At 43.1% G+C, this 23,351-nt stretch overlaps 1 protein-coding gene across 2 annotated transcripts in view; it reads left to right on the plus strand.

The window, feature by feature from the left end:
- Positions 1–23,351, plus strand: part of LOC146806221 (glycolipid transfer protein-like) — a 613,768-nt gene that overhangs the window by 358,809 nt on the left and 231,608 nt on the right. The window contains exon 1 of one of the 2 annotated variants that reach the window (XR_014967984.1): positions 13,763–13,776. The exons of the other annotated variant lie outside the window; for it this stretch is intronic. The gene's annotated coding sequence lies outside the window, so the exon portion shown is untranslated. Of the gene's footprint in view, positions 1–13,762; positions 13,777–23,351 lie in introns of those variants that run through there. 2 annotated transcript variants of the gene reach the window in all.

A 23,351-nucleotide genomic window follows, 5' to 3' on the forward strand; every position in this document is an offset into this window, starting at 1 on the left:
GTGTGTCCAGTTTACATTTCCATTCCCACCTGGCAAAATAAAACCTTTTGTCAGACCAAACCTTCCCTTTTAATATATATAAGTCACTATATGGTAGGTCCTGGACAGCCCAGAGGGCAAGGCACAGTGTATTATAAAAGCAGAACATGTAATTTTAAGTTCTACATGTCCTTGCATTGAAAAACCCTTACATTCATTTTTCCCTACTGCAAACCATATATCTCTCATAGGATAACATTGGAATTACCTTATTACATTTTATGAGAGTAATGTCCAAATGGTCAGATATAGGTGTCTCTGGGAGAACCATTTAAAACCCAAACGTATGGTTAAGTTGGATTTTAAATTGCAATTTTGAAAATGTAACTTTTAGAAAGTTGACAATTTCTTACTTCAGCTATTTGGTGCCTGCTTCCTGCCTTTGATCAGACGGATGGGGAGGATGGCAGCTGGAATTTGTGTATTTCCAATAGACAGCCACACACAATGGGAACTTAGTTGTGACTTGATGGCCATCCTGGCATGATGGGAGAGAGAAGCTGGGTACAGCCTCACTTTCATCTGAATAGGCTGTGTCCTGTCCACACACAAAAGGCTGCATATCTCCCTGTAGTGAAAATAGATCAAGTGCAGGAAGGGGGGACGTCTGTGCACTTCAAACACCTGTCTTTGATGTCTTGCCCAATTCAATGGCACAACTGGGTATAAGAGCTGGACCTCAGACTCCACCACTTAAGTACACTTCTGGACATGTGGATGCTCTGTCAGGAAGGAGGGCTGCTGTGTTGATTACGGACTGTTGCTCTGCTTGTACTACTCTGGAAGAGCTGCTGCCTTGCTGTGTTGGCCTGCTACCTGCTGCCCTCTTTATCTGAGTGAGAAGGACTGGACCTGCGTCACATGAACCCAGAGTTGCATGGATCAGAACCAGCACACTATTGCTGTTGGATGACTCGTAACTCTGCATCGCCTTCAAAACCATCACTGTTTGACGATCTACTCAAAGCAAGTATCTGGTATCTCCATCAACGTCAGCCTCAACGACGAGGCTGAAACTCGGCATCACAGCAACCCAGTCATCAGTGCCGATGCATAAGCGCTGTTGCACGACCAGGACCAGTGCATCACCACCACAGCATGGATTTACTCAGGTTGATTGCCTTGTCTGTGCTCCACATCCTCATCATCGACAGGATCCTCAGCATCGATGTAACCTGAAATAGGGTACTTTTGCGAAGCGAGTCAATCCTGGCCCCTGGCTGTAACCAGCCCATACTCCATAGCGGTCAGCCTGAATTGACTTTGTTCCTGTCTAGTCAAGCAGATATCCCTTTTTGGCGCTTTGTGCTTTTCTGTACTATTTTCACTTAAATATATAATCTATTTCTCTAAATTGGTTTGGGATTTTTCTTGCATTGTGATAGCACATTATTACTGTTTGTGTGCTGCCTAAATACTGTACCCATTGCCTCTAAGTTAAGCCTGACTGCTTTTGTGCCAAGCTAGCCAGCATTAAGCATAGGCTAATTTAGTGACTTTTTGTGGTTTACCCTGCAGGGGGTTGTAGCTGTTGCTTGACTAGGGCTCATACCCTAGTCAACTAAACACCCCATTTTTCACAGAGGAAAAGATGGAATAGAATCTATATACTTTTTGACTATCACAGTCATTTTTGGGACAAGTGTTCAATTATTTTAGGTATACAAATATTCAAGCAGGAATTAAACCACTGAGCGTACCAACAAATGTACAGATAGTCTATTCCGAATGAAACTAGAACATTATAACTGTATAAAATGGCAAAGTTATTTACATTGGAGCTAAAACAGAATTAACTGGCTTGGTAGATGACAAATTCCAGTCTAGAATTGTTGTTTTTCTATTAGGGCTGGGTGCAGTTTTATTTTGAGTGAATCCAATCAGAAGCAATGTGGGTAAGCCGCACCTCTTTGGACTGGCATTTTAAAGTCCAGGAATGGGGTGGACAGCCCAATCAAGCTGGTTTCTTTATATGGATTAGACATCTCTCCATGTGTCTGGATCCTCTGCAGAGCACATTTGAAAAAAACTTTTTAGCTCTGCGTTCGAAAGAAAAAAGGAAAGAAAGGGTGTAAACTTACTAATTTGGATTTCTGCTGAAATATGCCACCCAGCAGCGCATATTTGAAGGTTATTTTTATTATCCAATTTTCAAATGCTGGGAACACTTAAACTGGGTGTCATGCTGTAATTTAACTTTATTGGGTAGCCATTTCAAATCTAAGGGCCTCATGTAGGTAAATAAATTTTACCGTTTCTTAAATACCGAGCCGTACCGAATCGTTAAATTAGAATCGTTAAGTTATATGTAGGTAAAAATTCGGTAACAGTTACCGATTCGGTAACATTCGGTAATCACGAATCGGAATTCACCGAATCGGTAAATACCGAGGTGGTATTTACCGAATCGGAAAATACCGAGGTGGTATTTAGCGATTCGGAAAATACCGAGGATACTACCACCTTCCCTTAACTAAGTAGCTAATATCATAATTATGTTATAATAGAAGGTCTCTTAGGCTTGAATAGGGGACCCCATACCTCAAAAATCAGCTCAGTGAAATCACATCACAGGAGCATCAGGAGCCGTCTCGCAGGAAGGCTCGTCTTCGGTCTGAATAATAAACATGATGTCTGTGATATGAAAAGCACCAACTGTCAGGTATTTGCAGCTGCGCGTGTGTCATGGCTAAATAGTGGGTCGAACAACCTAGAGTGGAAAACATGCATTGTGTAAAATTCCAGACTGTGTGTCACAGCATGTACAGACCAAGGTCGCTGCGCAGAGCTTGGGATGGGAACAACAGAATGCACTCGTCTGAAGGAAGTCTCGAGTCAGCAGTTTATTCAAGAAAGAACATGTAAACGCAGTGTCGTGTGCAAAGACAAAAAGATGGCTACATAACATTCAACGTGGTTATGCTAACTGAACAATGTATGTACGTATTCAGGGAGAACTCACTACACGCCCCCTTGAGCGAAGCAATATTTAATAGGCAAGAAAAGAGAGAACGCAGAGTTCAGTTTCGTCAGAGCAGAACAAGGCGTAACCAATGCAGCGCCAAAGTCCTAAAGTCCAATTAATTGCAGCATAAAATTCCAAAAAACACAATGCAAGTATAGTGAAAAACTCAAGCCGACCATCAGGAAGAGAAAAAAGAGAAATAAAAGAAATAAATGTTGCGCCAGGGTGCTGTCCAGTAGCACAGGCGCAATGGACGACAATCCAGTTAATCCATGAATGTATAGGCAGCATATGTGGCCACGGCTTCCAACAAAAAATCGTTTGCAGGGCCACTAAAAGTCTCAGCCATCCAATTAAGTAAAGAAAAGGAACATACGTGTTCTCCAACCAACGGAGCCTCTAGCACAATCAGAGGGCACCCGGAATGTTCCTCCAAATAGCTCATGGACAAGAAGTCGTAGGCTGCCGCTGAGATGTCCCAATTACCCAGGATACCATGCGCCGCACCACACGCCATGATCCGGACACCAGAACAGGACAACTCGTGAGACACTAAGGGCCTCATCAGTCGATCGAAATCCGGCACCGGAGACACCATGTTGGTCAAGCACAAATCCAGAGGCCATTCAAAGGGACAATCCAGGCAGGGTAATACAGGTTGTACGCAGGTGAAGTAGGAATACCTGAAGGATAATCCATAAGCCAGGCTCAAAGTCGCCAATGGCAGAGTACCATAAAAGTCAAGCATCCTATCACGAAGAAGATGCAGACGGGACAGGTGCTCGTGTGGCACAGAAGGAGCAGCCATTCCGGAGTATGAAAAGGAAAAGCAGCACACCTGCCACTAGCGCCAGGAGCAGCGGGACACCTCCAAAGATGCTCGAGAACAGTGAATGAACAAATGCCGGAATTACACCAAAAATAGGTTGGAAAGAGGTCACGAGACCCGAGCCCACATGTGTAAAAAAATGAGCCAGGCCGGTCGTGGACGAGGCATTGAAAATAGTTTGGATCAAAGAGCCGAAATGCAGGGGGAGGTCAGTATTCAGAGGCGCCTGTACCTCAGTGCGCGTATTAGCAACGTGAAGGACAAATGTTTCACGAGAGGAAGTCAAAGGCACCTGTTTGTGGGACAATAGCGCTCTATTCTGCTCAACTTGTTGAACTCTGCTTTCAAGGTTGGAATCGAAGGCCAGATGGAAACATCCAGCCGCACATGCGGGGGTGGAAGAAGAACAGTATTGCAGCAGACAACTTTATGCGAGACAGTTATGTACGGGATTCCCACTCACATCCCGCAGCAAGCTTCATTATTCAACATTAAATAAATACCGTTTGCAAGCAGAGTGAAAGGAGGTGTAATCACAGGCACTGGGATACCTCGTAGGACGCACGCCAAATTCGGGGCTTGTACATTGCATGCGCCGTGTACTGGCATGTGCCTATTGTCTCATGTATGAATCCTAGAAGAGAGAGTGCTGTAGCTATTATCTATAACGGCTAAAGCCTTCTCCATGTTTGCTTGGTCAATAGCTCTCAATCTGGAAGCCGCCTCACTGTGCGACAACTTGCAGACTTCGTTGTAAATAGCATACGCCCACCTTTTGGTTGTGCCACCCACAGGACCATTCACAAAATCATTCAATTCGGTATGCACATTGATGGAGTGGGTGGACTTCCTGATCCTGTAGATGTGCTCTGTGTCAGCTGGTGGACAGATTGGGATGTGTGTACCATCAATGCAGCCAATGAAATGGGGGAACTGTGCCATGTGAGAAATGTCTGTTTTTGTTTACTGCAGTGCAGCCTGTGTGTTGTGGAAGCTGATGTAGTGGTGCATTCTCTGCATCATGGCATCCAGGAAATTCCTGAAGGAACGGGACAGGCAACTCTGGGATACACCACCCACCGCAGCTGTCACCACCTGATAACTGCCGGATGCCAACAGATGTGGGCTGCAGAGCACCTGCACATGTGGGGGTATGGCGTGCGCCCTTCTTATTGGCTGGTCCAGGAGTGGGTGCAGGTCCCTGATTGAGGCCATGATGTTTTTGGGGTGTAGCCTGTACCTCTCATGTATCTCTGCATCAGTCAGCTGGAATAGTGTGATGCGCTGTCTGTAGATGCGTTCCTCCCGTCGCCAAACCCTCAGTCCTGCTGCCTGTGGATGTAGGCGCCTTGCAATGACGTACATAGCGGGCATGTTGTCCACGCTGTTGCATTTTGGGATTGCTTATCTGCACTGTTGATGGTTACCACCTGCTTTCAATCCGTGTTAATTACCGACTCTTATTTACCGATTTTCTTGGATTTCTTAATTACCGAGTGCTCCTACATGTCATTTTCATTTTTACCACTTCATATTTACCACTTCATATTTACCGATTCGTTAATTATGTATTCGGTAACTCTGATTCGGTATTTTGGAATTCGGTAAATATGAATCGGTATTTACCGCCTCATATTTACCGAAAAGTGGTTTTTGGACTCCTACATCTCACTTGTCTGAATACCGGTCGGTAACGGCATATTTACCGAAAATCGGCCGTTACCGACCGGTATTTGGCTACCTACATGAGGCCCTAAATGTTTTATTGTCTACCCAGCACATCTTTTGTAACTTGTAATTTAATCTTTAGTGGATGAAAGAGACATTGGGACCTCTATGATGTGTTTAAAGGAGTGTGAGGCTTGCACTGGTTACAAAATAATAAACACATAAAATGTTCACATTGGCATGAGGCAACTTGCAGCAAGCTGTTTTGCCTGAATCTCCACTCACAGCTTAACGCATTCTTAAAGTGTTGCATAGGACAAAATCCTCAATGTCTTAGCCTGCTCCTATTTGCTGGCTGGTGTGCATTGTGTGTTTCATTGCTTTTAAGACTCGGCATGACAGCTCTTACTTCTTTTCACCAACTAGCTCCTGCCAACTGACATCTCAGACACCCTCCTGTCTGACCTTTAGGCTTAGGAAATATTTTTCAGGTCTGTTTTGCAAAGTCCTTGTGACCAGGATAACCCAACTGCTATCTCTTGGCTGGCGATGCATACACAGCATACACTGTGTGATGGGATATGTTAAACATAGCATTGTACTACAAGATTCAACCAACTGATATATTTTACTTATTGTTAAGTCACAATGATTCTTCTGTCTGAATGTATAAATCATTTACATTCTTGACAAATCAGCTCCTAATATCTCACTTAAAATATGTACATTTAAATATAATTCAAAGTCTATTCCTGCCTTACCACTGAAATTCTGAAATTCTACAAATGTAATGTTTGTAAATCTGTCTAAATGTGTATATTTTTACTGAGAAAATACTGCATACACACATTCCAGAGATAATTAATGCACAGAGTCTTTGTATTTAATTCAGATTGAAGGCTTAATATACATTAGATTTTTGTGATCTTCAGTCACAGTTCAACTACCACCTCTATTGTTAAGTATGCCTCCCTTCCCTGTACTTTTTCAAGTTGATAATATTCTTTGCTATGATATCTAAGTTTAAAACAATATTATAAATTGTGTCTGTGAAAAACTGGGTTGTTGGTTAACAGGGGTGTGAGCCCTGGTGAAGCAATAGCCACAATTGTGGGTGAAATAAAAGAAATCTCTAAATTAACCTGTGCTTAACCCTGGGTAGCTAGGCACAAAAAGCAGTCAGGCTTAACTTAGAGGCAATGTGTAAAGTATTTCTGAAGCAAACAAACAGTAATAAAGTGAAAACACAACACAACATACATTTCAAAAACAATTTTGAAAAAATAAATAATTAATTATTTAACGACAAAATGGCAAGAATCCAATCAGTAAAATCAGAGCTATTAATTTATTAAGTTTAAGTCCCAAAATAGCGTCTAAAAGATCAAAGTGCCAACAACGGACATCTAGTCGCATGAGACCAGGTCAAAGTCAAAATTTAAGGCTGACCACAGTGCAGTGCGGTTCGGACACAAAAAGCGGATTAGGCCCAGTCAGCACTTACCTTCAGACTCAGAAAAATTCTAGAAGAAAAATGTCTGAGAAGATAAAGTCCAGTAAGGGAAGGCTGCAGGAGGTGTCTGAGCGGGGAACGTTGTTGTTGGATGGCCTCGGGGTGAAGATACATGAAGATTTCTACGTTTAGACTTAGTCGCTGAAATGGAAGTAAAATAACTCCAGCAGGACTAAGCAGAGAGCTCTAGCCAAAGACAGTTCCCTGAGGTCAGATACCCCTTTGGTGAAGGACTGCTGAAATGGATTTACTGCTGCAGAGAAGAAGATAGCAGAAGAAGCTGCAAACTCAATCTGACCTGTGATGCACTGTGGGCGGATAGGCAAATAGTTTTGGAAATTTACCATCTTGGCACCTTCAGCATGTCAACCAAGGTTCCAGGACTGGTGTAACACCACTTGGGGTTTTAGGACTCACTCAGGCTGGGTCCAGATGTGGGTTCAAGATGGTGGGAGCCTTTTATGTGTCTGTGGCTCTGAACTGGATGCCAGCAAACTAGATCTTGGAGTCACGTCTGGTAATCCTAGGAACAGAGATCAACAGCAGGGCCTGCCTTTGTAGGTCCAAGGTAGGCATCAGACAGCAAAGCAGTCCGTTCAGACACAGCAGCAGTCTGCAGAGTGCACAGCAGATCGTATCAGCAGCCAGTCCTGTGATAGACTTCCCCAGATCCAGTAGTGAACTAAAAAGTGGGTCTGAAGTCCTATTTTTAACCCTGGTACCCTTCTTCTGGAATGTGGGAGAAGCTTCAGGTGTCAGGAGTGAAGGTACCAGACAGGTTCCAAGGCAGGTCAGATACAGTCTAGGGCTGTCGCTACTGCACCAGACTTATAGGAGATTACGCTGAGTCTTGTCCATGCCCCAGGTCTCCTTGTTCATGCGGATTCTTCTGGGTTCGCGGCCACGGAATTCCAAGATGGTCGCTGTCCACCGCTGCTGAGGTTATCGGTCTAGTTGTTTGACCCGCGAGCGATCGCAGCTGTCCTAGCGCTCGCTCGCGGTTACTGTGGTGCACTTCAACAGAATTCCTGAGGAGAAGGCAGCGTTCCTGTAGAGCTCTGTAATCCAGTCAAAATACAACGTTTTTCCTGAGCAGCGTACTTCCTGAGAATAAGACAGCTAAGTCTTCACAGAGTATTTTGGCAGTAATAGAGTCTTGGAATTATATGGACATATCTTGTTAAAGTTGAATTCAACTATAGAGACTGAAAGCCTATCTGACATATTCTCCCACAGCTGTAAATTGGGAGTCAAATGAAATCCTTCATAGTGAATAATTCGAAGACCACGAATTGAAGTAATTCATTGCGTCTTGGATAAGTCGCTTGGCCTTGACAATTGTAATCTCTGGAGAAGAGTGTGTGAGTGGGTTGTGTTATATATATATATATATATATATATGTAAATCCAAAGATGCGGCACTCAGGGAAGAGATTTTTCAAAAGTGAATTTATTTGCCAAACAGCTCCACCAACGCGTTTCAGCCAACAAGGCCTTGGTCACGGTCAGTGAGTCCTTTCTCTATTGCACCTTATATACATCCACTAGATCGTAATGTTGCATTGTGGGTGATGTAGTGCATTTAAAAACCAAAAGTGTGTATAGATCCAGAAGGGTACTCAAATTCGACTGTTAAATAACAGGAAAAGAGAATTTCAACTGAGTTACGGTCTAGTACCAGACATTTCATATAAGTTTGAATTATAGTGCTAGTAGAAAAACGATAAGTGACATTACTATCATGATATCTGACAGTGTAGATTACATGCTCAAGTAATTGTATAGTACAATTATTATATAAGTGGCATAATTAATGTAAAATGCAAAGGTTTCAAAGTCCTATGTTTTCTAGGGCGGAAGTAGAAAAAGGAGGAACACAAACAAGAAGAGAAAGCAAGTTAGTTGAGAGAGTAGAGGTCCCAATCAGGTTCATCGGAGATCAACAACTTCATCATGTAACGGGACTTTATTCCAGGTGTACATAAAGTTCTTCGTCATTATTCATGCCTCGCGGGTTCTTCGTTTTGAGTTTAATTATGTAGCGTGATTCAAGTTGGCGAAGTTTCCTGATTCTATTGCCACCTCGCTCATTCACTGGGATGGTGTCAATCCCATAGTAACACATTGATCTCCAGTCCCCCTTCTGGCAGAGTATCATGTGTTTAGCAGTTGCGTAGGCGATGTCTTTATTTTTCACTGCTCGAATGTGTTCAAGAATACGCTTTTTTAGTGGGCAGATGGTGCTCCCCACATATTGCTGTCCACAGGTGCATTCAATGACGTAGATCACGAATTTGGTGTTGCAAGTTATTCTTGTCCTTATTGTTACAATGTTTCCGTTAGGCTCTGTAATAGTTCTTGTGTTTTTGCCAATCTTGCATGCCTTGCACGAATTGCATTTAGTAAACCCATTTTGTTTTTCCGTTAGCCAAGTTGTTTCTTCTTTTTGTACAAAATGGCTTTTGACAAGCATATCCCTGAGAGATTTGGTTTTCCTGTATGTAACAGTTGGTTTGGTGCCAACTAGTTTTCCTATGTCTGGATCTTTCATGATTAGGTGCCAATGTTTTCTGATTTTGCCCATGATGGTGCTGCTTTCTTTACTGTAGGTAGTTACAAATCTCGGTATTTGTTTTTCATCTTCAGGTATTGGTGTCATTTTGGGTATTAGGGTCTCTGCTCGGCTCTTTTTGTCAATTCTTTTTTTGTTTTTCTTGAGAGTGGGTTCTGAGTAACCTCTTTCTCTGAACCTTTCCATGGATTCGTGAATTTTGTCTTCGGCATCTTCTGGTTTAGAGCAGTTCCGTTTTAATCGCATAAATTCCCCATAGGGAATACTGTCCAGAAGGGGCTTGGGGTGGAAGCTGGTTCCGTGCAGGATACTGTTTGTTGCTGTTTCCTTTCTGTATAATGTAGAGTGAATCTGATCGTTCTCAATGTAGATCAGAGTGTCCAGGAAAGGGATTTCGGACCTGCTCATACTGTATGTAAAGGATAGGCCGATTTCATTGTTGTTCAGTTTCTCAAAATACTTTTTGAAATCTTCATCTGTGCCATTCCAAATTAAAAACAGATCGTCGATGTAACGAACCCATAAAACAGTCTTTTCTAGTTCTTCCTGGTTGTCAAGATTCCACGCAATAGTTTTCTCCCACCATCCCATGGTGATATTGGCGTAGTTTACAGAGAAGGAAATGCCCATGGCTGTTCCGCACATTTGTTTGAACAGTTCCTTATTGAAACAAAAAATGTTGTTCGTAAGACACATTTCGATCATGCTGAGAAGCATTTGAGTGTGTTTTTTTTCCGTGATTTTCCTTTGTCTCAAAAAGTAATTGCATGCTTCCAGACCCACCTCATGTCGTATAGATGTGTATAATGAAACCGCATCTATGGTGATTAGCAGAAACTGATTGTTCCAGGATATCCCATTCAAGACACGCAGGAAGTCTCCGGTGTCCCTAATGTAGGAGCTCATGCTGCGGGCTATTGGAGCAAGGAAGTGGTCCACATATTCTGATACGTTCTCAAACATAGAGTCACATGAGGACACGATCGGTCTGCCCGGTGGATGGTGTAGGGTTTTGTGGATTTTAGGCAGAAAGTATATAGTAGGAATAGTAGGGAATTCGTTCGTCATGAATTTCAATTCCTCTGCGCTAATTAGGTTTTCGTTGTGCCATTTGGTTAGTTTTTCATTAAGGTTCTTAATCATTGTGTTCATTGGATTAGTAGTAATCCTGTTGTAATTTGAGGTATTGTTCAATTGTCTGTATGCTTCGTTCAGGTAATCTTCAGTGTTTAGAAGTACTGTATTGCCGCCTTTATCCGCCGGTTTTATTATCAGATTTTTATTTTGCATCAGGTTTTTGATTGCTTCTCGTTCTTTTTTGCTCATGTTCTCTCTGTTTGTAACATTTCTGGTAGTTGTAATTTTATCCAGTTCTTCAATTACTGCCTCGCTAAATTGGTCGAAGCGATTTCCAGGTGGTAAGACAGGGCAATACTTTGATTTCTTCTTAAGTCCGCTGTCTGGTCTTTTGTCTGTTTCTATTGCCAGGTGTTCAAGAAGTTGTTCCTCAGTCATCTCATCATCATTTAGGTCAAATAAGAGATCAAAGATATTTTTTAAATCAGTTGCTTGGTCAATACTTAGCATGGGTTCCTGGTTTGGAGGAGATTCATCATTAGATATCTGTACGTTCATCATCTCTTTGGAGGCTTTGTTTGCGTGGATTTTAGCAAGTTTCAGTTTACGAATATATTTATACAGATCTATCCTCACTTGAGTATGGTCAAAATGACTTTCTGGGCAGAAAGATAATCCTTTGTTTAGTGCGGATTCTTCTTCAGGTGTGAGTACATGTTTAGAAAGGTTAATGATCAGGTTGACATTGTGTGTTTTTATTTTCGGTTCCGAAGCGAATATTGTCTTTTTCCGCTTAGCGCGTCTGGTTTTTCTAGTACTTGTGAGGGGTGTTCTCCCCTTCCTCGTCCGCGGTTTTGGTTTCTTCCGCGGCCTCTTCCTCGTGTCAAGGTCTGATCTACATGCATCAGCCGCATTTCCTCTAAAAAATTCGTTTTTGGGCCAGGTGTTACTCCAGTGTTAGATTCTCCTTCACTAAGGTCTGATTCCCCTTCAGTTGTGCTGTCTGTTGATCTTGGAATCTGTGCGGGGTAATTTTTCTTTAAAGTTTCGAACCTTTTAGCAAAAGTGAGGATTCTTCCATAACGATAGTCTTGTTCGTCTCGTATAAATTTTCGTTTTTTTCGTTCCTGAATTTCATTCTCGTATTTTTCCAGTCTTGACTCCATGTCTTTGCGTAATTTTGTAACTTCCTCCAAGTTTGAGTGTGCTTGTATCAATGTCTCTAATTCTTCAAGATGTTTTGTTATTTCCAGCAAGTCGATGTTTGCGTGTTTAATTAAGATGCGCATCATGTTCATGGAACATTGGGCGTTATTTTCTGCCCACTCTTCCAGTAGTTCAATTTTAGTATCAGGATGTGTTGGCATTGTGAAGATACGAAGTCCTCTAGGGACTCGTTTGACTTCTATATAATTCTCAAGTGCAAGTATCTCCCAACTTTTGTTGATTTCCCTCTTGTATATACCGACATAGCCTCTTCATCGTCAACTATAATATAGAACATCGTCTATTTGAATAGTCCAATTATCAGCTGCTTGTCACCATCAATTCATCGGCAGTAAGTTGGAACTTATGGACATATGAAAGAAAGTCTCACATAGTCGTCTCACTGAAATATACAGGTAACTTAGTTATCTTGAGGGAAGTACTGAGGTGGGAAATATTTTAGGGCAAGAGGTTACATATAATTTGTGTTACAGAAATACTTCTAGACAACGCTAACACCAGACCAGAATAGAAAAGAGCTAGAACCAGAAGTATCGAACAGCACACAAGAGAGCGGCTAAGCACTGTGGGAAGACAGGTACACAGAAGTATCAGTGAAGGGTATAGTAGTGGGAGGTGATGTTTGAGGTTACATGCAAATAATGTTATTTATTACAGGATACAACATGAAGAAGAGTAGTATCCAGTCAGAAGAAGACGAAGCAGTGCAGTCTCTCTTTCTCATTCCAACTCCCCTTTCCCCCCTCTCCTATATGTGAGTGACAAGACTCGCAGCTAGGGAAGTTGGGAATTGAAGAACACACATCGGCTCCTGTGGGAGCTAAAGTTTGGTTGGTACTTGACATCAGGAAAGGTTCTTTGACGTGCATGAAATTTCCTGAATGCCATGGCTTCAAGCTGGCTTTAGTGAGAATACAGGGTGCTTAGGCCCGTTGTGTGAAGGCAGAGCACAGGCTAATTAGGTGTAAGTGGGGCTGTGCATTATCATTACAGTTTTATAGGTAGCTAACTTGATATATCTATATTCTCCCAATTAGGAATGTTAGCTTATTACATCCAATATGGATTCCCCAATGTTATCCTATGGGATGAATAGGCTTCACAGTAATGAAAAATGGAGTTAGGAGTTTTCCGCTACCAGGATATGTAAAACTCAAAAGTACATGTCCAAGGTCCATGTCCAATGGGCTATCCCCTTGCCAAGTTTAGGCTTGGCAAGAGGGTTTAAATGAAAGTCGACATGGCATTTTACAATTGCATTCAGGCTGCAATGGCAGACCTGGAACATGTTTCAAAGTTCTACTTAAGTGGGTGGAACAATATGCGCTGCAGTCCCACCAGTAGCGTTTAATTTATAGGCCCTTGGTATATGATAAACCACGCTACACAGGACTTACAGGTAAATTAAATATGTCAATTGGGTATAAGCCAATTTACTGGTGTCTTAGCAAGAGAGCACAAGCACTTTAGCATTGATTAGCACGGGTATCATGCACAGAATCCTAAGGCCAACAAAAATGAATTCAGAAAAAAGTGGAGGATAAAAGGCAAAATGTTTGGGAGTGACCTTACAGAGAGGGCCAGGTCCAACAGTGTCTCTCCAAGGGACTATGAAGTGGACTTATTGCACATGTATCATTGCTTTCTTCATCTAATGGTAAAGAGTAATACTACATGTCCATGTTTTGCTGCTCAATCACTTTGGCTGCTTATATGTATGGAATATGATTTTACAAATTGTATATTTTTTAATACTTGTGTATCTGAAAACCTAGAGGAGATCATTCTAGTGTGTGGTGGGCTTTATATGGTGGCCATATATTATTAACCTTTATTAACTCATCTAACACATCACTTTTTTCTCTTCAATTAAGAATATCTTTGAGGTAAGAACAATTTGTATTACTCACTCTCTTTGTTCATTTACTATTTCATTGTTTGATGACTTTTGTGGTCGATTGCCGGTGTCCTGGAAAAATATTTGGTTACATTGTCCACCCTATATTTATAAACTGATTTTTTTCTACAAATGATTTTGACTGCTTGGAGTGAATGAAATATCTAGAAGGAAACAACTGGATCCACAATACATCCATGGACCTTGTCATTCCAATGGCATTAGTAGCTGGAACCTCTAGCTTCATCAGAATTAAGGGGCAACTTGTAAAGAACATCTTATTATGTCCATTTTAAAATCCATTTTTATCATTTAAGATTTGAATTGTTATTGGTCACCCAGGTGCTCCTCAGCAGCAAGCTCCACTACGGCAACACACTTTATGCCGGCCCCCTAAACACTCCAAAAGAAATTGCAGAGCCTCCCAACCACCTTTGCCAGGCTTATCCTGGACATCACCCGCCATCGCCATACCTCCGGTCAGCTGAGAGACCGAAAAACAAAAGAATCATCTTCAAGCCCCTCATGTACACCTACAAACCCTTCCACAACACCAGACATGCATACCTCACCCACTGCCTCTGCTTCTGCACACCAACCAGACATCTACGCTCTGCTCAACTGAACCTGGCCACTATCCCACAGATCTGCAAGACCTTGACTGGAGGAAGATCCTTCTCGTACTTTACTGCAAAGTCATGGAACTCTCTACCTCTACATCTCAGGCAATCACCTTGATTGACTCAATTCAGGAAGGACCTCAAGACCTGGCTCTTTGACTGAACTGCAGAAGCCCCCCCACCAGTGCCCTGACACCCTAATGGGTGATTAGCCATGCACCATAAGAACACTGATTGACTGATTTATTGTTTTGTGTTTTTCTTCAAATATTACTGCCCAGTAAACATTTTCACTGTCATATTCAGAGCAAAAGTTTAGCATCAATACGTTTTGAGCTTAGTGTTTTTCTTCTAACTAGGGCAAAAGTAATTGGGACATATAAGGAAAAAACAGGCTAGTCACCCTCGTTCCGTGAGCTTTTGCCCAAAAACATGCAGTTGGTGGGGTGGAGTTTGCAGGGTTTGAAGATGGCCTCCATTTAGGTGTGCTTCTTTTGACAATTAAGGATTCTTAATAATACTTGTGCCTAAATGATACTTCTCTCAGCATCTTTGGCTGCTACATTTGACAAAACCTGGTGCCATTTGTGGTGAGATTAAAGTTTTGTTGCTGTCGACAGCCTTGTGGAGATCTGTGGCCTACGTCGTGACCTGTTCTCTGTGTCAGGGAGCGGTGCTCTGGAGTCTGCGGTGTTGCCCATGGACTGATAGCCTTCCCCCACTATGAACAAGCCCTGCTGCAACACCTGTGCTTCCTGGTATCCATATGCCACCTGAGGGGTGTCTACTGGCATGAGGCTTGAAATCCAGCAGCCGGGTTGTATTGGAGGGTGACTGCCAGAGACCGATTCAAGGAGACTGTGGGGCTGCAGTTTTTAACTCTGGGGACCTGGCAGTATGTGCGGAGACTGCATGACACTGTGACATAGGAGGTGCATGTAAGCCTGGTGTGGAGTGATCACCCGACTTCCAGTGAATACACTGCCGGGGACCTGAGAGCAGTGGAGGTGTGTTCCTTGGTTTGCTGAGGTGGGTGGAGACTTTTCACCCATCAGGAAGGATCGTTATGCACCCCCCACTGGCCGGCCTAAGCCCATGTATCCTTGTCTGGCCTATGGACTTTTATTGCAGTGCATGCACATCAGCATGCTTTCCCAGTCCCCAGCCAACCTGCAACTGCATATTCTGTTGAAGTCAGCCCCACCAATTTGAGGTGAAAGTGGGGTATGCCTTCAAGTACTGAGGGGGGCTTCCAGTTACGACAGAGTCCTGTGCCTCACAGTGTGGTTTGCAGATAAGAGGAGATGAGGCCAGGAAGTTACACAGCTGAATTGATGGTGATAGCTTGAACTTCCTATGCAGGGGGTACACAGTGATCTGAGTACTGGTGTGGACTGGCCTTGCGGGAGGACACACCGGGGACATGATTCTTGACTGTGCCTGTGTGTTGGTACAAATAGTGCCCTAAAGCGCCCCCTCTGCACCAGTGCAGCTTTCCCTGAATTGTGTGCCTTTTGTGTGGAGCACCTGTTCGATGGGGGACTCTCTTGTTCAGCACACCATTTAATTATTCCTACTCTGGCTGACGCGACTCCCTCTCTCCATGGTTGATCTAGCAGGCCCTGTTATCTGGCTGAGAGGAATGAGGACTCCGGGGTCAGTTTGCTGGGCTGGGATAGCCTGCTATGGGTACCCACCTGGGGGAATACTAGCTATTTGCCACAATGGCTAAGACAGATAAATCTCAATCCAAGCTGCAGTTTGATATCTGCAAGACCCCAAAAACCTGCGAAGGTCGTGCTAATGTGCCGGGGCCTGCGCCCCTGAATCTGAAGGCAGATGACGACACAGACTTGAAGCAAATCTTGATGGCTATGCAACACAGTCTCATAAAAATTGATGGAAGAAATGATGCCTTGACCTTTAAGGTGGATCGGATGTTGGAGAGGCTGGATAAACATGCAGATTGCCTCAACATGGTCGTGTGACAAGTCTCGAAGGCCGAAGATGAAGAAGTTGCAGTTATTGCATCTCAAAAGAAGATGGGTAAGCTTCTCTCAACTTTGCAGTCAAAGATGAAAGACCTGGAAGCCCTGTCTCAAAGGAATAACCTGAGAATTGTAGGCATGCTGAGTCTACCAATGTAGACAATATGGAACGCTACGTAGAATGCCTCCTCTCTAAACTGCTGGGGTGGGATATTTTTCTGAGATCTTTGTCATGGAGAGTGCCCACTGCTCTCTCACTCCATGCTCTATCCTGGGGGCTAGTCCTTGCCCCATCATAACAAGACTATTAAATTACAATGGACTGTGATGCAACGCTCTGAGGGGCTTGGGATCTGAAAGTCCTGTGACACCAGGGCTCTGACCTCTCATTGCACCCAGATTTCACACAGCAGTTGAAGGGGGCAAGGAAACTGTTCATCACAGTGAAGAAAAGAGTAAGGGAGCTGCAAATGGACTACAGTATTCTCTACTCGGCTTGGCTGTCATGTAGCTGCAAAGGCACAAGCCCCATACACTTCCATTTTACAGGTACACAGTTTAAAGTTGATATCTTTTCCAAACCTGTGACTTTTGTAATACATTTCATGTGCACACTTGATCCACTTAGGATATGATTGCTTGCCAACAGTTACTTTGAAACCTGTTATTAACATCAGGAACATTATCTACACGGTCCCTTCTTTGGCATGCAAATGAATGTTGTAGATTGTTGTCTGTATGGCTATGAGTTTATATGTCTAGCATAAACATTATGCAGCTTATTCAGTGCACATGCATTAACGTGGTTGGTGTTTTAATATATAAACAGCACACCCCTCTACAAAGACAGAGGACACTCAGACGTAATTGTCACGGTCACTCAGATGCTTGGGAACTTGACTGGCTGAATTTTATTTACATCCTGAGAAGGAAGATGGTGGGTTTTTACACTGGCTGCTGACTGGGAAACATGAGCAGGTAATCAGGGGAAGAATGATCATCCTGGGATCCAGCAGATTAGCACAGGTAATCTTAGCCTAGGTTAGGAAGGAGTATAAATATATGTGGTTCATGTAATCTATTGCAAGTTCCAGAATAATTGAATTATTCATTCTTTTCAACATTCTCGCGATGCTGGTAACTTTCATCTGCTCAATGCTTCTAATCATAGAAACACATATTTTCTACACTGTATTCATCTCAATAAACCTTTGAAACAGCATATGTTTATTTCTTGTGTAGCTCTTGGGCAAATCTATAGTGCTAACGAAAAGGTAGATATGTGTTACCACGACTTCCTTGGGTGTCAGTAAGATTGCACACATCATCTGTTGCCCAAGTAGGTGTATGTGGGCCAGCTGATGCACTGTGAGCTGGCATGATGCACTGTGAGCTGGCAAGGGATAATTGCCAATATATTCTGAGGGTATGGTTGGAGCTCCTCTCTGTAATTCTAATGTATGTATTGCCTGAGCAAGCACAGTAACAACTGAGTTGGGACAGTCAACAAGTTGGATTGCAAGGCAATGATTTTCAGCAGCCCCAAGCAGCTACAACAGTTCCTCAAGCAAAGGAAGACAGCAAAAGCTCGATGCTGCTCCCTTGAATAGGGTGAGGATCGAGCGGGAAGCACACAGGATATGGAAGACTGAGACTACTTCTGTTTAATCGGATGTACTGCGGGTTGTCACGAGGACATTGCACCAGGAGTGCTCCTCTACCTGGGGTTTTCTGAGCGGCCCTGTGAGCTGACCCTCTCTCTGGAAGGGGATTCAAAAACAGATGTGGATGCTGTAATGCACCTGTAAACAACTCCTGACGATGCCACGTACATTGGATTGTGGTAAGAGTGTTCCTGCTGCTACACTGAGACGTATGGTGTGGCTGCTCGAGCCATGGTGCTCTGCACTGTAGTTGAGACTGTGGCTGGGACCATCATATTACTGCTATTCTCTTTCTATTGTTTTATGTACACATTATGTTTGGTATACAGCCCTCTGCAGTCACCGTCGGTATAAGGTATTAGGTCGGGCAACATCTGTCCCCATGTGTGCTTCACTTGGTATTGGTTGTATTCTGTTGGGGAGGGGTCAGGGTGGGGTTGGAAGGGACATCAAACCACTTTATAAGATGTGGGGATTCATAGCTGTGAATGTTGAATGATATCTGGCTAAATGTGACAGAATACATGCGTCGGGTGATTGGTGGTGGATGATACTAGACAAGCAGTGACTGGCTCACTGTTCGCTGGTATGAATCCTTACTTGGAATGTCAGTGGACTGAGCAAATGTAGAAAGATTTGGAAGGTGGTGGCATACTTCCAGAGGCACAGCATAAATTTGGCAATACTTCAAGAAACTCACTTGGTGCCTGGGGATGGACTTTTGACTCAACAAGGATGTAGGGACAGTGCAATGTGGCGGGCTTCACTGCACTTGCCAGGGTCATCTTGATTTGGGCTCACATGAGCTTAGGGGTATGGTTACAGGAGGTATGCATATTTTTCATGGTACGTTGCTACAGGGACAGACTCGCGTTCTTATTAATCAGATCTATGGTCTCCACTACGATGACCCACAATTTTATCATTCCCTTAACATTCAGTTAATGCAGTGGGGTGACCTACCACAAATGTGGAGCAATGATTTTAATTGCGTGCTGTGCCTAAACTATGATTGCTCTAGGGGTCCACCTTGGCAGACCTTGAGGGAGGCCCGAGCCCTCAAGGAGATATCAATCCAGGAGGATCTACTAGACATTTGGTGCCATAGGCACCCCACTTGGATGGGATACATCCACTATTCCACTGTGCATGACATTCACACTCGCATATACTTCTGGATTTTATCGCCAATGTTGGCCTCCTGTGTTCAGCGTTGTTAGCTGCTACTGTGAATTTACTCTGACCACTCTCTGGTTCTGCTAGAAGTGGATCTGCATGCACCAAGTCTGCCCACTTTCTAATGGTGTGTCCCCGTACTCCCTGCTGGATCCTGTGTTTCTGGAGAAACTGACACAGGCGATCTACATGTTATTTCATATCAATGTGGGCATGGTGGGCACTGTGACAAAGTTTAAGATGCTGTGGAAACCTTCAAAGTTTATATAATGTGTTTCACATCGTCTTAGCACTCGGGGATCCTTGGGTTGTTGGGAGGTCAGTGGTACTGACTGGAGTCAGAGATAGCTGAGGTGGAGCAGCAATACTGGGTCACGGCCGATCAGCACCTTTTAGTTGAATTAAGAACCAAGATAGATGGATTTCACTACAAAGCCCAGAATGAGGTGAACCATTTGGGGAGGTACTCGGATGCGCAATCATATGGGGAGGATGAGCGTCTAGGGGCAACCTTGGCATTGTTACTGCAACCCGCCAATAGGCAAATGTGATCCTGGAAGTGCAGGATGAACAGGGGCTACCTCTGTGCACTGCTGAGTAGGTAGCCAGTTTGTTCCCCAGATATTATGGTGATCTGTATGAGTCACAAAGCTGCCACAGACAATCTTGTGGACATCACCATGAAATGGCTTGAGTGGAGCATAGGGAACACCTCATGGCCCTGTTGCGCCCTGAAGAGATATGCACTGCACTTAAAGATATGCCGTCTGGGAAGGCACCGGGTACCAATGAGCTTACTGTGGCCTTTTACAAGGCCTATCAGGGCCAGCTCATTCCCATCCGGTCTCTCTTTATGAGGAAATGACAAAACTGGTTGCATGTCCCCCTCAATGCACAAGGCATTATTAGTGACACTTCTGATACCAAGGAAACCACCGGACCGCTGTTCATCCCATTGGCCACTGTTGTTACTTAACATTGACCATAAAATCTATGCAACAAGACTGGCCAATTACTTAGCTCCATTGTTGGCAGTTGAAGTGAGCTCAGAGCAGGTTGGCGTCATCCTGAGGCACAGCTTGACATTCAATCTCTGAACATTATTTGGTGATATCCAAAATCTCAATCCCCAAATATGGGTGACTGCCGTATTCCTCGATGCTTAAAAAGCTTTCGACTCAGTCTTATGGGCTTCATGCTCATATATAAATATATAGGGATGGGTGATATTTTTCTGTGGCTCATAACAGCGCTATATATACTGCCTACCAATCAAATATGGGTGAACTGTACATATCACGAGAAGCACTAGACAAGGATGCCACCTGTCTCCCTCATTTTATGCTCTAGTAGCTGAGCCCTTGGCGTGTGTGAGACAGGAGTATCATGGACATTGGGCTGCTCTAGATTTTTCTTCTTAACTCTTAATTCCTTTAAGTTGGCCGCATCCTTTCCGATGATGATTCCACGGATAAAAGCCTTAAGCGAGTCCCAAACAATATTTAATGGGGCAGATTCATGTTTCAAGTAAGAAATTCCTTAATCTCTACCTTTATAGAATTAACCCAAGACTCATCATTTAAATATTGTCTATTAAAGACCCATCGCCTCGGAATTTTTACCGAATTTTCTAAATAAATCTCTAAAATTATCATAACATGATCTGAAAATCCATTATGAAAAAATCTCTGCTGACTAAAACAAAGCTTTCTAGAGACCAAAAATAAATCTATACGTGATGAAGACTTAAATCTGCCTGACCAGCATGTAAATTCTGCTTTGGATGGAAAAACGCCATGGATCGTGCACATCGAGTGTAGCCCCATAATTCTGCAAAATTTTCAATGATTTAGGTTCCTTTTCTTAGTAGAGGAGTCTATTATCGGATTAATAACTATATTAAAATCTCCCCCAATTACCACATCCCCTATAACAGGCAGCAAGGATTGAAACAGTTCTTCGTAAATCTTAAAGTTGTCCTCAATCGGTGCATAAAAACTAACAAAAGTTGTGGGTCTCTGTCTATGTTTAACTGTACATGTAACCCAGTACCAACGCCCGACTGATCCCTTTCTGAGTTTATAATCTCTGCTTGAATATTTATATTTAAAAAGATAGCTGTCCCTCTATGGGATGCAGAGGTACTGGAGAAGCCTCGATAAGAGGCCCAGGCCTTAAACATAGATAAATCTAATAGCTTTATAGAAGAAATATGGGTTTCTTGTAACAGAATTACAAAAGGATTTTCAGATTTAATCCACATCTCTATGGCCCGTATTTTCTTCTGATTATTTAAACCATTTACATTAAATGATACCACTTTCAGTTGCTCCTTGCTAGTCATTAAAACAAATTAACAAAATTTGAAATCAACTCAATCCTCATGGGAAGATATAAAAAAACCTTGATCAAGAAGAAAAAAAAAGAAATTAAAAAAAACAAAGGACTTCATTTTTTCCTAACTTTTACACCCTATCCACCCCCTGTGACCCTCCCCCTACTCCATAAGGCACCTAATCCTACCCCTGTGCCCCTCCCCTGCCAAATGTGGTCATTCCTCCCTCCCCCATGCCAACCACACTTCTCTACCCTTTAACAACCTGGGTGTCTTGTTGTCACACCCCCCGTAAGCCCTCCGCCCCCCCACAGCAATGAAAGTAATTTGACATGCTTAAACTCTAGTGAAATCTAGTGAAAGGTACCATAATCAACAATCTAATCTAATCTTACTTAACATCTACCATTGTGGCCGGCTATCATAGTCAGTAAACATGGTTTTTATACTGAACACAGCCAATGGATTAGGAGAGAGGATTCTCACTCAGTTCTACTTCCTTTCAGTTCACCCTTTGTTACCCTGCAAAATTTCCTTCAGTAACTCCTGAGCTTCGTCTAAGTCAGAGAGCATAAAAATGTTTCCTTTCACCAGAACTTTCAATTTGGACTGTTGAGCAATAGAGGCCTGAGCTCCATTAGCTTTAAACAGATGTAGAATTTTCACGAATTCCTTCCTTTTGCGTGCCGCCGCTGCAGACATGTCGGAAAAAACATGACACTTTGATGTTTCATTTACTGAAAACTGTCTTTGCTGTATAGCCTTAGAAAGTATTGTTTCTTTAATGCGAAAGTCGGAGAAGTTTAATAGTATCGTACGTGGCAACGTAGAGTTAGGAACGGGGTGAGCAGGTACCCGATGCGCCCTGGTAATAGTCAGGTCCCCTTCAAATTCTGGAATGACTTTTTGCTTAATGAATGAGGTGACCCATTGTACTGTATTGGCCCCCTCCAACCCCTCCGGGACTCCAACTATTCAAAGATTGGATCTCCGTGCGTAATTTACCAGCTCATCCAATTTATTTTCGAACGCCTGCTTGCTTTTGACTGCCACCTTAACCTCTTCTTTTACCACTGTCATCTGGTCCGCAAGAATGGAAATCCGAGCCTCAGCTTCCTGAAGTCTTAGAGGGAAACCTGAAATTACCTCCTCAATTTTCTCCAGTCGCTGATGTATAGAGGAGAGTTCAGCTCTTTGAGTTTTTTTCAACTCCCGAACCTCCTCTAAAATTAGATTTAGCATGTCTTTAACCATCATCTGGACCTCACTTGCTGACTCAGTATTCAGACTAAAGATGGGACTTAAAGGATCCGAGGTATAAGGTAACGGAGTGGCCAGTTCAGCCATCGTCAGTGTATCTTCTGATGAGGCTGTCTTCTGTGCAGTCAATTGAGAGTGTATCTTTAGTTTTGCCGGCGGATATACAGAAAAACCAGGGGGAGTAGAAATGCCTTCCATCTGAACCAAAACTTGTGCTGGTATGATGTTTCCTGAGCAAAACTCCTTTTGAACAGTAAGTAGCGATGAATCATTATCTTTATAAGAAATCGGCCCCAGCAAAGGTACAATGTTTGAACGCATATTCACTTGTGTAACAGCTTCAGAAGCTCCATGATTGACTAAGGCGGACTTTGCACATAGTGGAGCAGAAAAGGGTTGAGAAGTCCCCGAGATCTCCTCATCGGGCTGCAGGTTTAAGGCAGGACTCGCAGTGGGCTGTGAGGTTATTTTATTTTATTTTTTTTTAAAAAGGGAAAATTGTCTTGCTTCTTTAGTAGCTG

The sequence above is a fragment of the Triturus cristatus genome, chromosome 8 (assembly GCF_964204655.1).
Source record: "Triturus cristatus chromosome 8, aTriCri1.1, whole genome shotgun sequence".
Lineage (NCBI taxonomy): Eukaryota > Metazoa > Chordata > Amphibia > Caudata > Salamandridae > Triturus > Triturus cristatus.